Consider the following 15,141-nt stretch of genomic DNA (forward strand, 5'->3'; position numbering starts at 1 on the left):
TACCATCGGAACAGGCTGGAAGCTGCCTGCCTTGTCCCATGAGAGATGCCCAATTTGTTCTGGAGGACTTCCACAGAAAGGATTGCACTAGGAGACTAAAATGCTAGAGGCTGAGAGAGAGCTCCTGCTTAGATCTGCAGAAATATGGGAGCGGGAGCAGAAAACTCTCCTGTCTACATTTTAAGAGTTGGATGATTCTTTTTCTAATCCTTGCTGTATTGGTTTCCTAGGATTACAGTAACAAACCAGGTGTGTTAAAACAACAGAAATTTGTTCTCTTAAATACTGGAGGCTATAAATGTGAAATCAGTGTTGGGAAAGAGTGCTTCCTAGCCTCTTCTAGATCATGGTGGTTACTAGCAATCTTTGGTGTTCCTTGGCTTATGGATGCATCACTCTAATCTCTGCCCCTGCCTTCACATGGCCTCCTCTCTCCCCTATGTGTGTCTGTGTCCGAGTCTCCCTCTTCTTATAAGGATACTAGTCATTAATTAGGGCCCACACTTACCCAGTATAATCTCACTTTAACTTGATTACATCTGCAAAGACCTTAATTCCAAAGAAGGTCATTTTCATGTGTTTCAGCATTTGGGACTTCAACATATCTTGGGGAGAACACAGTTTTTCCTACAACAGTTGGGTTGTTGATCAGTAAAGAGAAAATGCTGTGTTTTTTACCACTCACTAGCTCTCTCTGATCCAGTGACCTAATGTCTTAACTAAGGACTTACAAAGTCACTAGTGTTCAGAATTCCAGGAGGTGGAGACACAAAGATCTACAAGCACCTAAACATGAACCTCCAACCTTCAAATACCACAAACTGACCTCCCCACTACAACCTGCCTACGGCGCCAGTCTCAAGAATGAAGAAAGCCATCATTTTAAGTGATTACCAACCAGCGGTGAAAAAAAAAAAAACTATAGGACAATTCCACCCTGATTTTAGATATGTAACTCCAGCGACAATCTGGAGGATACACTAAAACTAGGTGACAGGTCTCCAAGTGACAAACAGGAGGCTGTTGCAATAGTCCAAATGAAGGGCAATAGCAGACAGAAAAGACAGGCTGGATTCACAAGGATTTCTAGCAATAGAACTGACAGCATTTAGTAATATTACCACATATATCTTTCATTATATTTGAGAGCTTTTAGGTCATTATTTCCTCAAATCATTTTTCTGTATTATTTTCTATCTTCAGATTCTACTTAATATTCAAGTTAGACCTTCTGATATTATCCTTCAAGTGACAAAGTCTCTGTTCATTTTTTAATTTGTCTTTGTTATTAACTAACTGCTGTTATCGATCTTAAAATTCATTGCCTTTTTCTCCACCATCTTTAAGCAGTTTTAAACCTGCCCAGTTATCTTTTTCATTTCAGATATCATATTTTTAGTTCTAAACTTTCTATTTGACTCTTTTTTAGAGTTTCCTATCTTGCAGTTGAAATTCTCCACTGACTTATTTTGATCATATTTTTCTCTACATGTTTATATAGTTATAATAGCTGCTTTGTGATGTTGTTTGATAATTCCAATTTCTTAGAGTAAGTCTCCATTAATTACTTTTTCTCTTGAGTATGACTATCACTTTCCTGTTTTCTTCTGGAAATTTTGCCTTCATCCTAAATCTTGTAGAAAATATACATACTTCTGTACTTCTGTGAAGAATATTGAGGTTTTATTTATTTGTTTATTTTAGCAGAAAGGCACCTTGGCAAACTCAAACTCCAAAATGCTTGCCCAATGATGGGGTCAGCACCTGAAATCTCTGTTCAACACTTTCAACCACAGGTGGCTCTCAGAGATCACCAAGATACTTGGACAAAGTAAACATGAAAAATAGTGGGCTCTCCCTCCTTTCTAGAATTTTCACCCCCACTATCCATTCACTACACCCTGACTACAGTGCTGACTAGAGCTGCCCTTAGGTGAAAAGCATTAACTATGGGAAAGTTACCTAATGCTAATCCTGCTTCTAAGTATCAGGGCTTCTCCAGTTTCTGCCCACCTTTTTTGTACTCCAGTAGCTTCAATAGTTGTGTGATATTGATATGTATACACACGCACATGCACACAACATATATATAACACATGTGTACCTATATATAATTTTTAACACAAAAAACACGTGAATATGCCTCTCTGTGTATATAAAATTATGTGTATGCAGTCCTCTGGGTTTATGCACACCTGTTATCATTGGGATGGTGGATCAGAACTGCACTACTCTGTGAGAAGAACCTAAATCTAATATAAGATTAGATGTATTCCCTGTTTGGAAATTAATTAGGAAAAAATTGGTATATAATACAGTCCTTAAATGAAAAATGAAACATTAACAAAGACAAATAACCCAACAGAAAAAATGAGCAAAAGCATGAACAAACACAAATGGTCAATAAACATAAAAATCAACTCAAATAATAGTCGAGCAACTTCAAATTAAGATAATTTTATAGTGATTTTAATAAAAATGAAGACACATAACAAGAGAAGATATGGACCAATGAGAATTCATACACATTGTTTGTGGGACTATACAATTGTGCAGTGGAAAATAACTTGGTATTATTTTGAAAAGATGATCATTTGCTATGACCCAGCAATTCAATTCCAAAATATCTACAACCTAAAAAAATCTCTTTATTTGTGCATCAGGAGAAATTCACTAGAATGTTGAGAGAAGCATATTTCATAACAACAATAAAAATCTAGGAAATTAAAGGCCCACTTACAAAAGAACAAATTTTTATATATTCTCAAGTCAATATTACATAACAGTAAAAAGAAATAACCTGCTGACATTAATATGTATGATCTCAGAAACAATATCAAGTAGGAAATGCTAGACATATACATTATGAAACCATTTTAATAAAACTCAAAAAGCGAATAAATAATATCTTATTTCAATTCATATGGTCCTGTGTTAAACTATTTTTAACAGAATCATTAATTTCAAAATTCTGCATAGAGGTTACCTCTGAGGAGAAGATAGATAAGTAAAGTAGACAAAGGTATGGTATTTTTCTAACTTTTCTGGAGTTCACCAATTCATAGGTATTGGAAATGTTTCATACATTATTCATATTACATATAATTTGTACATATAAAATAATATTATTTTTCAAGACTTCATTTGTTTATTTTTAGACAGAGGGGAAGGGAGAAAGAATGAGAGGGAGAGAAACATCACTGTGTGGTTGCCTTACACATACTCTCTACTGGGGACCCGCCCGCATTCCAGGCATGTGCCCTGTCTGGGAATGGAACCCATGACCCTTTGGTTCACAAGCCGGCACTCAATCCACTGAGCCACACCAGCCAAGGCTATAAAATAACACATTAAAATGTAGAAGGGTCAGAAATTGAAGAGCTCTTAGAAAAAGATGCATAATTGCATAATAGCAGGAAGGATGTCTTGCTGCCATGTTTTCAGCTGAGTAAATACTTAACTTGATGCAATATATTTTTTGTAAATACCCAACTAGAATGACATTTCAATAATTAGGTAATAGTACATCTTTAGAATTACCATACTTTGAGGGGTAATAAGGTTTTCAAAAGTCATATTTGTGTTCATGATATTCTGAGTATTCATAAAGTAGTAATTTGTATAAAATACATTTTTGATTAAATAATTTTTACTTCAATTTTATGTGCAAATATTCTGGCACTTGCAACTTAGTACTTTAGCTTGTTGTCCAACCTTTTGGCATTTCTGGGCCACACTGGAAGAAGAAGAGTTGTCTTAGGCCACACATTAAATACATTGCAACATGTAATCACAAAAACATCTCATGGTGTTTAAAGTAAATTTACAATTGTGTGTTGGACCACATTCCTAGCCATTCTGGGCTGAATGCAGTCCACAGGCCACAGGTTGGACACCCAGTGGGCCCTCCATTTTGGTTTGTAACTAGTTTGATAATATACAGTAACTATTATTGAGACAAAAACATATTAAACTGTCATTCTCAGATAAGGTTTCTGAGTTATAGCCTCTCCTGTGCCAATATCTTGTCTCAATTGATATGTGCTTTTTTTAATGTATGTCATTTAGAAAGAAATGCTTTCAGAACAAAACCATATATGATTAATGCTGACTTGAAAAGATACCCTAAAATTCTGTGGTCTTCTGAACATCACATGTTTTTAAAAAGCTATTTGGGATCATATTTTAGATTTTTCCAAAAAAGGCCACAGAGAGTCTTTTTCTAGTGATGTTATAGAGTTCATCTTGAAAGCAGCTGGGAATATTTAGGGAAATAGTCATAATTTGGAATGTAATTAGAATCTGAGTCATTAGGGTAAAGAACCCCAGAAAACAATCAATATGCCAGGCTTTCTCAGACCAAGGATGGAAAGAGAATTGTAAATCCAGAAATATTTTTTCCAGAGGAAAAATATATTCCTTATTTGTTTCTTCTTCTTACCAAGTGTGTTTTAATAAGTCAGCTGCTCCAATGAGTTTACTGGTTGGGTTTACTGAAACACTAAAACATAAAAGCCATTAAGAGCAGGGAAAATGCCTATGCGGAGAGAGGCCGAGACCCTTCCTGTTCCCGTGTGGTCTGTGGGCCAGATGAGAGCTTGGTAGACATGCAGAATCTTGGGCCCACCCAGACTTCCTGAGTCAGAATCTTCATTTCCACAAACCTCCAAGTAATTTATGTGTGCATTAAGTTGAAGGACACACTGGTGTAGATTAAGTTTATTTTAAATGAAGTTACATGAAAATCATCTGCTTTTCTTGAGGTCATTAAATTCCACAGAAATGTGCATGAGCAATAAGGAAAGCCTAGAGAGCGATGTTCCTGTATTCCTTTCATCACTCTCCTAACTTGAAAAAATTCTACATAATATCTCTGCTTCTGGACATTTATTCTTTGTGAACTGAAAAGGCCAGAAAAGCAGGAATTTCCCTTAGGATGAAGGACACGTGTAAGGTCTTCAAGAGCAATTATTAGGCTGGGATTATTATTCTGTTAAAAATCCTTTTCTGTTGTTCTTTTTTCACTTTTTAATTTTACAAAAAGACCAAAATAAACCCAGCTATCCCAGTAGATATTAACTTTTTAATTTATGAACATTCAAGGAAGAATTTAAAAGTACCCAGTTAATATGTTGCCATTAGAATTTATAGATAATCCATAGAATACTTAACATATTTATAAACTAGCCTTCTTCTAATTTCCATATGGAATTCATCAGCAAGTCCTTTTAGTCCTAGCTCCACTGTATTTCTCTAGCTGTTCTCCCTTTTTTTCTTCAGAAGAAGCAGCAGCGATCTATTTGTTTCAGTTTAGGATGGATCTACTTACTCCTAAGAAATGAAAAAATAAAAGTAAGATGAAACAGAAGTACTTCTATTTAAATATTCAGATATATATGCAATAATGTTTCTTACATTATTGTTTATAACAGTCAAAAATTGGAAATAATCTAAATATTCCTCAATAGAGGATTTGTTAAATAAAATATGGTGATTGCAGACTATGGAATGTTACACAGCCATGAAAAGAGTGAGGTTACCTTAAAGATACTGATATAAAAAATCCAGGATATATTACTAAAAAGTAAAGTAAGTTCCAGAATAACATAGATACTATATATTTATTAAAAGATACTATGTATTTATTACATATTTACAAAATTTTTAAAAATAGAACTGCAGAAAGGAAAAATAAGGGCTGAATAGATGGATGGAAAGAAGGAAGGAAAGATGGAAGGGAGGAAGAAAGGAAAGAAGGAGAAAATTGACACAAGAAAAAAGGAAAAATCTTAATAGTACTATATCTACAAAGAAATTAAGTCAGTAGATTCTCTCCCAAGAAGAGAACTTCATGCCGAGGTTTCATCAGTGACTCCTCAAAACCTTTAAGAAATAACACCAATTTTACACAAAGTCTTTGAGAGAAAGGAAACAAGGGAACGTCTCCCATCTCATTTTGTGAGGACAGCAGGTTGATATCAAAATCTGACAAGAATTTTATAGGAAAGACACACCACAAGAACAAGACAACCTTCCTATGAACATAGATACAAAAAATCATATACAAATTATAAGCAAAGTAAGTCCAGATGTACAAAAAAAGGAAAAACACGCTACAGTCAAAATGGGCTTCCCCCAGAAAGGCAGACGTACAAACTTACGGAAAAGGAAAAAAGAAAACTCACATGGTCAGCTCAAATGATCCAGAAAAATATAATTATTTGATAAAACTCAACATTCATTAATGATAGGAAAAAATTCTTAACCTAGGAATAGAGAGAACTTCCATAATCTGATAAAAGAAAGCTATGAAAATAAAACAAACAAAAAACCCATACAGCAAACATCGTAATTTATAGTAAAATAGAAAAAGCCCAACCCACTTCCCATACTCACTGTCTTGAATATAATATACAAAAATGTGTTGTTAAATTGATAAATCAATTAGTGAGAGTTGAGACATAACAATTGAATTCTTCCAACATAAACGGTTGATGGGCATAGGGTAATAATGAACTTAATAGGTGTTCCAAAATTGTTTATTGCATTATTTGATTAAAGAGACTCCAGAATTACAATCATTCTCTTCAAGAATCACAGCAGTTCAGTGTACATTCAGCCCAGTAAAATAAATGGGAAATTTAAAGCAGGACAATGGCGACCATGAAGATTTACTACTTGCATAAATCCATTCTTTCCCTCCTCTTTCTACCATTAGAAAATTCTGTATTAATCATTTTATAGCTGTATTCTTTTGTTTGTTTTCTTTGTAAATTACTTCAAGGCCATAGCAGAATTAACCCCTGAATAAATAAGTAAAAAACAAGGAAGTGCTTAAGATAGGACTCAGTTAAAAAGTTCCTCTACTTAAGGCCTCAATTATTCTTATTGTGAGAAAAAAATCTAAATAACACTAAATCCTAAAACACATTGCTCTTTTCCATTAAAAAATATTGTTGTTTTTAAAAGAAATGCATTCCTTTTATGTCCCTTGCTCTAGGGGACATATCGGTGAAAATGTTGCTGTGTTGAGTATCCGAGATTTTCCTGCCTATGTTCTCTTCTAGGACTTTTATGGTGCTGTGACTTATATTTAAGTCTTTTATACATCTTGAGTTTATTTTTGTGTATGGTGTAAGTTGATGGTTTCTTTTTTCTTTTTTCTTTTTTCTTTTTTTGTCCAGATGTCTCAACACCATTTGCTGAAGAGGCTATTTTTACTCCATTTTATGCTACTGCCCCCTTTGTCAAATATGAATTAACCATAAAGACTTGGGTTTATTTCTGGGCTCTCTATTCTGTTCCATTGATCTATGTGTCTATTCTTATGACAATACCAGACTGTTTTTATTATAAAGGTCTTATAATATAGTTTGATATCAGGTATTTGATCCCTCCTACTTCGTTCTTGTTTCTAAAAATTGCTGTGGCTATTTGGGGTCATTTATGGTTCCATATAAATTTTTTAAATGTTTGTTCTAGATCTGTGAAATATGTCATTGGTATTTTAACAGGGATTCCATTGAATCTATAAATTGCTTTGGGTACTATGGACAGTCTGATGATGTTAATTCTTCCAATGTATGAACACATTATATGCTTCCATTTATCTGTGTCTTCCTTAATTTCTCTCTTCAGTGTTGTGTAGTTTTCTGAGTACAGGTCTTTTACCTTCTTGGTTAGGTTTATTCCTAGGTACTTAAGTGTCATCAAGGAACTTGTATAAAGGATCATGGACAAAGCCAAAGGGGAGAAGGATTGAGGGCAGGGTGGGTAGAGTGGAGGAAAGTTGAGGCAGGAAAATGGAGACAATTGTACTTGAACAACAATTTAAAAAAAATAAATTTCAAAGGCTCTCTCAAAATATAGATAACTGAATTACAAGAATACCCTTTAGGTTTGACTTCAGTAGTCTTTGTGAGAAGAAGCAACCTGTGAAGTTCACAGATTACTTGTGAACAAAAATTACTTCAAAAAGAAATATGACATTTATTAACATTCCCTATATTAAGTCTTGGAGATTCTGGGATATTTGAGTTATAATAAACCTTTTCCTGCAATTAAACTGTATATTCCACATTAATTTTTAAAAAGTTGCATTCTAATATACGAAAGACCAAAATCTTGAGCCCATTCAACTCAACTTTAAAAAATGGCTTTCCTTCTAATATAAGGATGATTCCAGTGCACAAATACAGTAGCTATTTTATGAGATCTTTAAAGGAAAAACCTTTTTGGTCAACTGGCACACAGTGGGTACTCAGTAAAGATGTTGAATGAATCCACTTTAATTCTTTTTATTCTGAAATAGAAACACTAAAACATGCTTGGTACAAAATAAAATCGTCTTAGTAAGACAGTAATTACTACTAGAAAATATTTCCAAACTCTCTGTTAAAAAGTAGAACAATGGGCAATGGCACCAGTGGTTGAGAATTTACTGTGATCCAGTCACTTGGCATTTGTTACCTTTTCTAACCTTACAAAAGCCTTATAAGGCAAATACTATTAGTATACACATTTTATAGATGGGGAAACTAAGGCTTAGAGTTACGTAATTTGCCTAAGTCATGTAGCTACTAATGGTAGAGAAAGGCTATGACCTCAAACAATCCATCTCTCACATTTGTTTACCCTTTTAACCACTATGTTACCCTATCTTCAATTTTCTAAACCACTTTTCACTTACAGTATGTAGTCTTGGAAAGTCAATAAGTAAAAAAAAGCAAGAGGCAGACTTCTACTTCCTAAAAGGAGATATGAGACGTAATGAAAGTGCTTGTAATGGCACATATTGAAGCCAACATGGTGGTTTTTAATAAAACTGAGAAAGGGCGGGTTGCTTTCCCACAGAAATTGTGGAAACACACACGCTGTCCAACCTTAGAAATGTAAAATTGTTCATGTTTTTGATCTCTGGACCAAAGGAAAAACTACAAATTCCACTGTTTGGAACATTTAATGGAAGAGTTTAAAAGGAAACCATTATTATAATCATGGTACTCACCAGCACTATGAGAATTCAAGCCCTGTCAACATTTTCTTTATAAATTCACTATTAGGACTTTCCAACTCATCCAGTGTTATTCAGCTAGAGCCTTAAAATCTGAAATGTAAGATCTTAAATTGTGAATGATATTATTCCAAGAATTAAGGGGGGAAAATGGATATCATGTGATACAGACACAATAGAAAAATGTAGGCTTAGGCAGAATGTTAACAGGTATTAGCTGTCTCTTACTTTGTTTTTCTTGCTTTGGAAAAAAGTAAGGGGAGGAGGGCTGACCTGAGGACGGAAGCTTGTGTTGTCATCTGACCATGAGCAAAATTTTAAAAGCTCAGTATGTTATATACAGTTTGATGAAATTTTAAAAACCTAAATGCTGTCTCCACCTTCTAAGACTGCACAAGGCTTGGAATCTCATAAAGAGAGATTACTTTAAGAACTCTGGCACTTTACTTTTAGTCTAAACCATAAAAAATGAAAGAACAGTCATTTGTAATCCTGTTCAGTACATTCCAGCTAAATGGAAATAAGAAGACATAGAATAAAGGGAACTATTCAGTCATTTCAGAACTTCAACAAATATTGAATTAAATTCCTTTCTGAATAAGGGTTAAAGCTGAAGGGATCTGGTTCCTCTGAAAATGACTCTGTTATCTAATGTTCCTTGACATTATTATTTTTTCATCTTCCTTTCTTGAGATGACTTGCCTTTAATATGAAATCAAAGGTGCAGAGAAATGTAGCAAATAGTATATTATGAAGGTAATCAAAAAAACTTACTTAACTCAATCTGGAACTATAGTTCATATCACCATGTACCATGCTTAAAGACCAGAACACATGGTTTATAGAATCCCGGTAGATGGCTAAATCAGAACAGAACAAATGAAACAATGCAATCCATTCAATTCATGACGGGCAGTCCACACAGTCACAAAACATAGAGACCAAGAAAGATTAGGACCCCCCCGATGTTGGAAAATAACAAAGTGAGTTTCCCAAACGAACCCTATTTGACTGGAATCACATAAATCTAATCATATGTGACTTCTGCTAATCTATCTAATTAGATTTTTACCTCGATGGAACTTTAAAAAGATATGGTCTACATGAAGTTCCAACTTTTAACTCCCTCTGCCTGCAAGGATTACTAAAAATCAGTTGGCTGATTATTAGAGTGCAGAGTAATTTAGATTTATTTTTCTGATAGATTTATATTTATTTTTCTGGTAGGTCTGGATATTCTATACCAGAAGAGTCTGACTATTTTACCTAACCTGGAATTTTTGCTTCTGGATTTATGTTACCTAGTAAATTTCTGTATCATATATTCACTTAATGAGCAAAGCCTTAGAATAATAAACCTCTTTTTTTTTAAGAAACTGTCCCATAAGTAAGTAAAGTCTTGAAACTATGAAAATATAGCTCTTTCGACTTTAAATGCTTTAAATCTCATGATTCACACAAGGTTCTTATGCACCTTTTTGGCTACAAGTACATCCCAATATAAATTTAAAAAATGGTTTAAAAGTAAACTCATGTGTCAGCATTATCTAAATATGGAAGGCATTCTCTTATAAGTAGAAATGGTGCTAAAATTCTGAAGTTAAAACATTTACTGTAAGTAAGAAGCCAAAAGTTCAGACGCTCAACCAAAGTTGATCCAAACCTCTTGGGTTGGAAATATCACAAAAGCAGGCTTTTCCACGAAATGGCCTGTATTTCCTGTTTTTAGCTAAGCTGGAAGTGCAATAGGAACAATACTTATTATGGCATGTCGCTGCTTCTACTTTTGGTCTGAAAACACCAAGCAGAGACTATGAGTGTGACGAATCAGAAGAAAAAAACTGAGTGGAGAGGTGTTCTGGGCTAAGAAAAGGAGAGTTATTGGGAACAGAATTTCCTAACTTGACCACCAGTTAACCATAGCTTGGCCGCCCAACATGCTATGAGTCACTCCCAACTTGCTCCAAAATAACACAAGAACATCTTGGGCTAGATCATTGCTAAAGTATATTGTTAATAATATTTCCAGAAAAAATTAAGCAAGACAGTTATTCAGTGATCAAATGGTACTCACATAAATTCCTTTTTACAGAATAGTCTCGAAAGCACAAACAACTCGCTAGACGGTCTGATAATGTTATTTGCCACATTCATTTAGAAATCTTAGCAAAAATCACAGCTCCCAGGAACAGGACTGATAATAACTCTTCACAGGAAGAGTGTGAAATTGTTAAAGACAGAACACACAATGAATTTGCAAATGCAAAGTCTCAAAAGTTTTATGGATTGTGGGTATGAGTGCATATTTTGCATTTTCTGAAAGGCCACTCACTGCTGCTGTCTCTAACTTAATTTCCTACTGCCTTCAAAACTAAAACTTAACGATAAACTCAGACTACTAATATTCAACCAGTTCATTAACATCTTTATTGGATCTGTACACTGTTGATTGCTCTTACTCAATTAAGAAAGAAAGTTTGGGAACTACTGCTGTTTTCTCCTTGATTGCTCCATGATAAAGGAAAGGATGTAAAGTTGGACAAGGCACCTAGTGATACAATATGTAAACATCCTCTTCTAGAACCTGGCAATATTACCTGCCCCCTAATAAATCAACCCTCAAAAAGAAGCCAATAATAATGATGATGATGATGATGATAAAACACAGGAGAAAAAGGAAACATATTTAGGACTCGTAGTCAGGATGAGAGAGCCTTGATAGTATACAATGTTGACATTACCTTATAAGCAAAGTTTGTGAAGCCCTGCAAAAAAAAAAAAAGGGAAAAGTGAGAAAATAAGGAAATGAGACAGCAGAACCGAGATACAGAACAATGTCCTCCTCTATCCCTTTGTGGAGGTCTGGCAGTCCTAGCAAAAGGTGCAGGCCAGGCAGTCCGGTGGTCAGGGTGGCATCCTGGCCACCTTGAGCTTGGTGCTGCAGGAACCCAGACTTGGTTAAACAGAAGAGCAGCGGACCCACTGCTCAAAACTAGCCCTGTGGCAAGGTCTCCACCGAGACCAGGGTATGAAGCCAAGAAGGGCAAGAATCAGTGAGGAGCTCTGCCAGAATCACAGGCGGGAGGGTGCTGAGAGGGCCTAGACCTTTGTGGAGAGGGAGAGTGACAGGCTTGGAATGTGCTTTCGGGAGGTGCGGTGAGTGGGGCCTGCCCCGTAGTCCAAAGCAAAACCCCAGCACTACTGTGTGCTCTGTTGCTGCTCTGCTCTGTTTCCGCAGGTGTAATAGCCTCCATTTCACTACCGTTCCTGCCTCCCCTCTTTGTTTATGCCCTTGACCCTTCATATGTGTGCCACAGGAGTTTGTGCTCCTAGTCTGAGTAATACTCAACATAAAAACAGACTAATCAAGTGCACATACAGTGTGTTTATCATTTGTTTCTATGGCTGGGTTAATAATTCAGTCATGTTAGTTAACAGTTAAAAAAAGAGAGAGAGATAAAGTAATAATGGGTCTCTTGTTCGGTGGCAGCCGAGCTTCCTTCCTGGAGCCACTCTTCGCGGGCTCCGAGACACACACAGGCTCTGCTAGGGGACCATGTTTTGGTGCATGGTAAAGCCTGGGGTAGCGTAGCTGGACTTTTAAGTTAACAGACTGTGCATGTTTGTTAAACTTTGACTCCATAACAAAAAGACTGTGTTTGATCTCTTGGGAAGGGCTTGACTAACTGAGGTAATTTTGACACAAAGGAAACTCGAACTATAAAGAAGCAAAACAAATACATACAGAGTGACTCTCCTAATTTATGAATTACAGAACAATGAAACCCTTTATAGTGAGTTATTTATGGGGGCAAAGACCATGTCTCATTCGGTTTTTATTTCCCAGCACCTAAGCATAGGGTCTGGCATACGGTACGTGTTCCATAAACATTCACTGAACTGAACTGAACTGGGTTGCTTCATATCCCCACCACGGGTCTCCTTTCATCTGGTTAACAACTGTACTTGACCTTGACTCAGCCACCACTTCCTCAGAAAGATCCTCCCTGACCTCCCTGACTTGATCATTCCCCCCAACATTTACACTTATACTGTTACGCACATACCTTCAAAGCATGGATCATAGCTATAATTTTACATTTACTTATAGTACAAATATTGATATAACGATACAAACCATACACAATAAATTCTGAAGAGGCAAGAACTGTGTCTTTCTGTTTTCCGCTCATGCAGTAAATATTGTTTTTGTTGGCATTCGGTAAATATTTGTTAGAGTACTGAACCAAGAACCCATAATTTTCATGGTTTCCTCTTATTCTAATAATACTCACAAGTCCTCAAATAATATGAAGTAAATTGTCCAGCACAAACTCACATAACAGCCAGAGATGGGGAAGCTAGTTTGCAGTGCAGGCCATCCAGTTAGGAAGAATTTTGATAAGGGAAAAGGAAAATGCCAATCTTCCATGATGTCCAGAAGTTAAGTCTCCATAGAGAGGGTACCATAGAAATATTTGTGAAGCTATATTTATTCTTTGATAGCTATCTCAGGTGTTCCACTTTTAAAAAGAAGAAAAAAACAAAACTCATTATGTCAAACCATGAAAGGTCAAAATCTTTCAAATATTGTCAGTTTCTTAAGTCATCTAGTAGACTATGACTAATCTAGGAGACTGTGCACACTTTTTTACATAGTTTAGTCACAGGTAAGAAGTTTTTCTATGATATTATCCTCTGAACCTCAGGAGTTAAAAAAAAAAAGAAAAAAACTGCTCTGATCCAAAATACAGTACTAAAGGATATCAGATGTGATGAATGATGAGGTTATTTTCTGATTAAAGAAAAAGAAACAGCAGAAACTGCAATGTAGTCATATTTAATCAAATATCCAAACATTTATAATAAGCAATATACCCAATATTATTCCAATCAACTACTTAATAAGCAAAATTCCAGAATGATTAAGGCTCCACAAATCAAAGCCCATCTGAGAAGGCTGCTGTTTTCATTGAACTGGACCACATATATGAAGCAACTCATGTGTGTCAGGTAGCACACTGGGCAGGAAAGATGCAGACAGTCCCTGCCCTCAGGAACTTAGATGCAACGCAAGTTCCCCAGTCACATCTCATGGCCACTCACAGCCACTGGATCTTCCTCCCATTCCCTGGCAGAAACTCCTGACCTTGGGAAGGTCCACAATAGATGTTCTCCTCCCTCCCCAAAATGACTTCTCTTCACTTAGCCAGAATCCTTAAAGGAAAGTGCTATGAACCGATTCAGGTTTCGATATATATTTTTAGAATAAATTAATTAGTCACCCAGTTGGTGTGACAGGGAGATCTATCCGTAAATGAAGAATTGAATGAGAACACCTATAGCTTGCTCTCAACAAGGGCCAGGTTTTCTGACTTGGTTCTGATCTAAGTTTTCAAGTGCATTTCTTTTTGTTTTTAAATATATTTTATTGATTATGCTATTACAGTTGTCCCATTTTCCCTCCTTTATTCCTCTCTGCCCTGCACACCCCCGTCATCTGCATTCCCCCACCCTTTAGCCATGCCCTTGGCTTCTATATTTCCCATACTATTCTTAACCTCCCCCTGTCTATTTTGTACCTACAATTTATGCTTCTTATTCCCTGTACCTTCCCCCCTCTCTCCCCCGCCCACTCCCCTGCTGATAACCTCCACGTGATCTCCATTTCTGTGGTTCTGTTTCTGTTCTATTGTTTGCTTAGTTCATTTTTGTTTCTGTTTCTTTTTGGGTTCGGTTGTTAATAGTTGTGAGTTTGTTGTCATTTTACTGTTCATATTTTTATCTTCTTTTTCTTAGACAAGTTCCTTTAACATTTCATATAATAGGGCTTGATGAGGATAAACTCCTTTAACTTGACCTTATCTGGAAAGCACTTTATCTGCCCTTCCATTCTAAATGTTAGCTTTGCTGGATAAAGTAATCTTAGATGTAAGTCCTTGCCTTTCATGACTTCAAAAGTTCTTTCCAGCACCTTCTTGCCTGTAAGGTTTCTTTTGAGAAATCAGCTGATAGTAGGTAACTGTCTCCTTTTCTTTGCTACTTTTTAGATTCTCTCCTTAAGTGCATTTCTTAATGACTCATCTATCACTTGGGATAAAAAAAGGCATTTTTTATGAATAAGTCAG

The 15,141-nt window shown here is 35.8% G+C and overlaps 1 long non-coding RNA gene across 1 annotated transcript; it reads right to left on the bottom strand.

Annotated features, from left to right (window-relative positions):
• Positions 1–2,491: 2,491 nt before the first annotated feature.
• LOC119042537 (uncharacterized) lies at positions 2,492–13,463 on the bottom strand. The gene is made up of 3 exons (XR_005081249.2): positions 13,353–13,463; positions 11,755–11,778; positions 2,492–5,331 (listed from the first exon to the last, which is right to left on the bottom strand). It is a non-coding gene; the product is annotated as an uncharacterized LOC119042537 (long non-coding RNA).
• Between the last annotated feature and the right edge of the window lie 1,678 nt (positions 13,464–15,141).

Source organism: Artibeus jamaicensis, unplaced genomic scaffold (assembly GCF_021234435.1).
Source record: "Artibeus jamaicensis isolate MK-2021 breed Jamaican fruit bat unplaced genomic scaffold, CSHL_Jam_final contig_387, whole genome shotgun sequence".
NCBI lineage: Eukaryota > Metazoa > Chordata > Mammalia > Chiroptera > Phyllostomidae > Artibeus > Artibeus jamaicensis.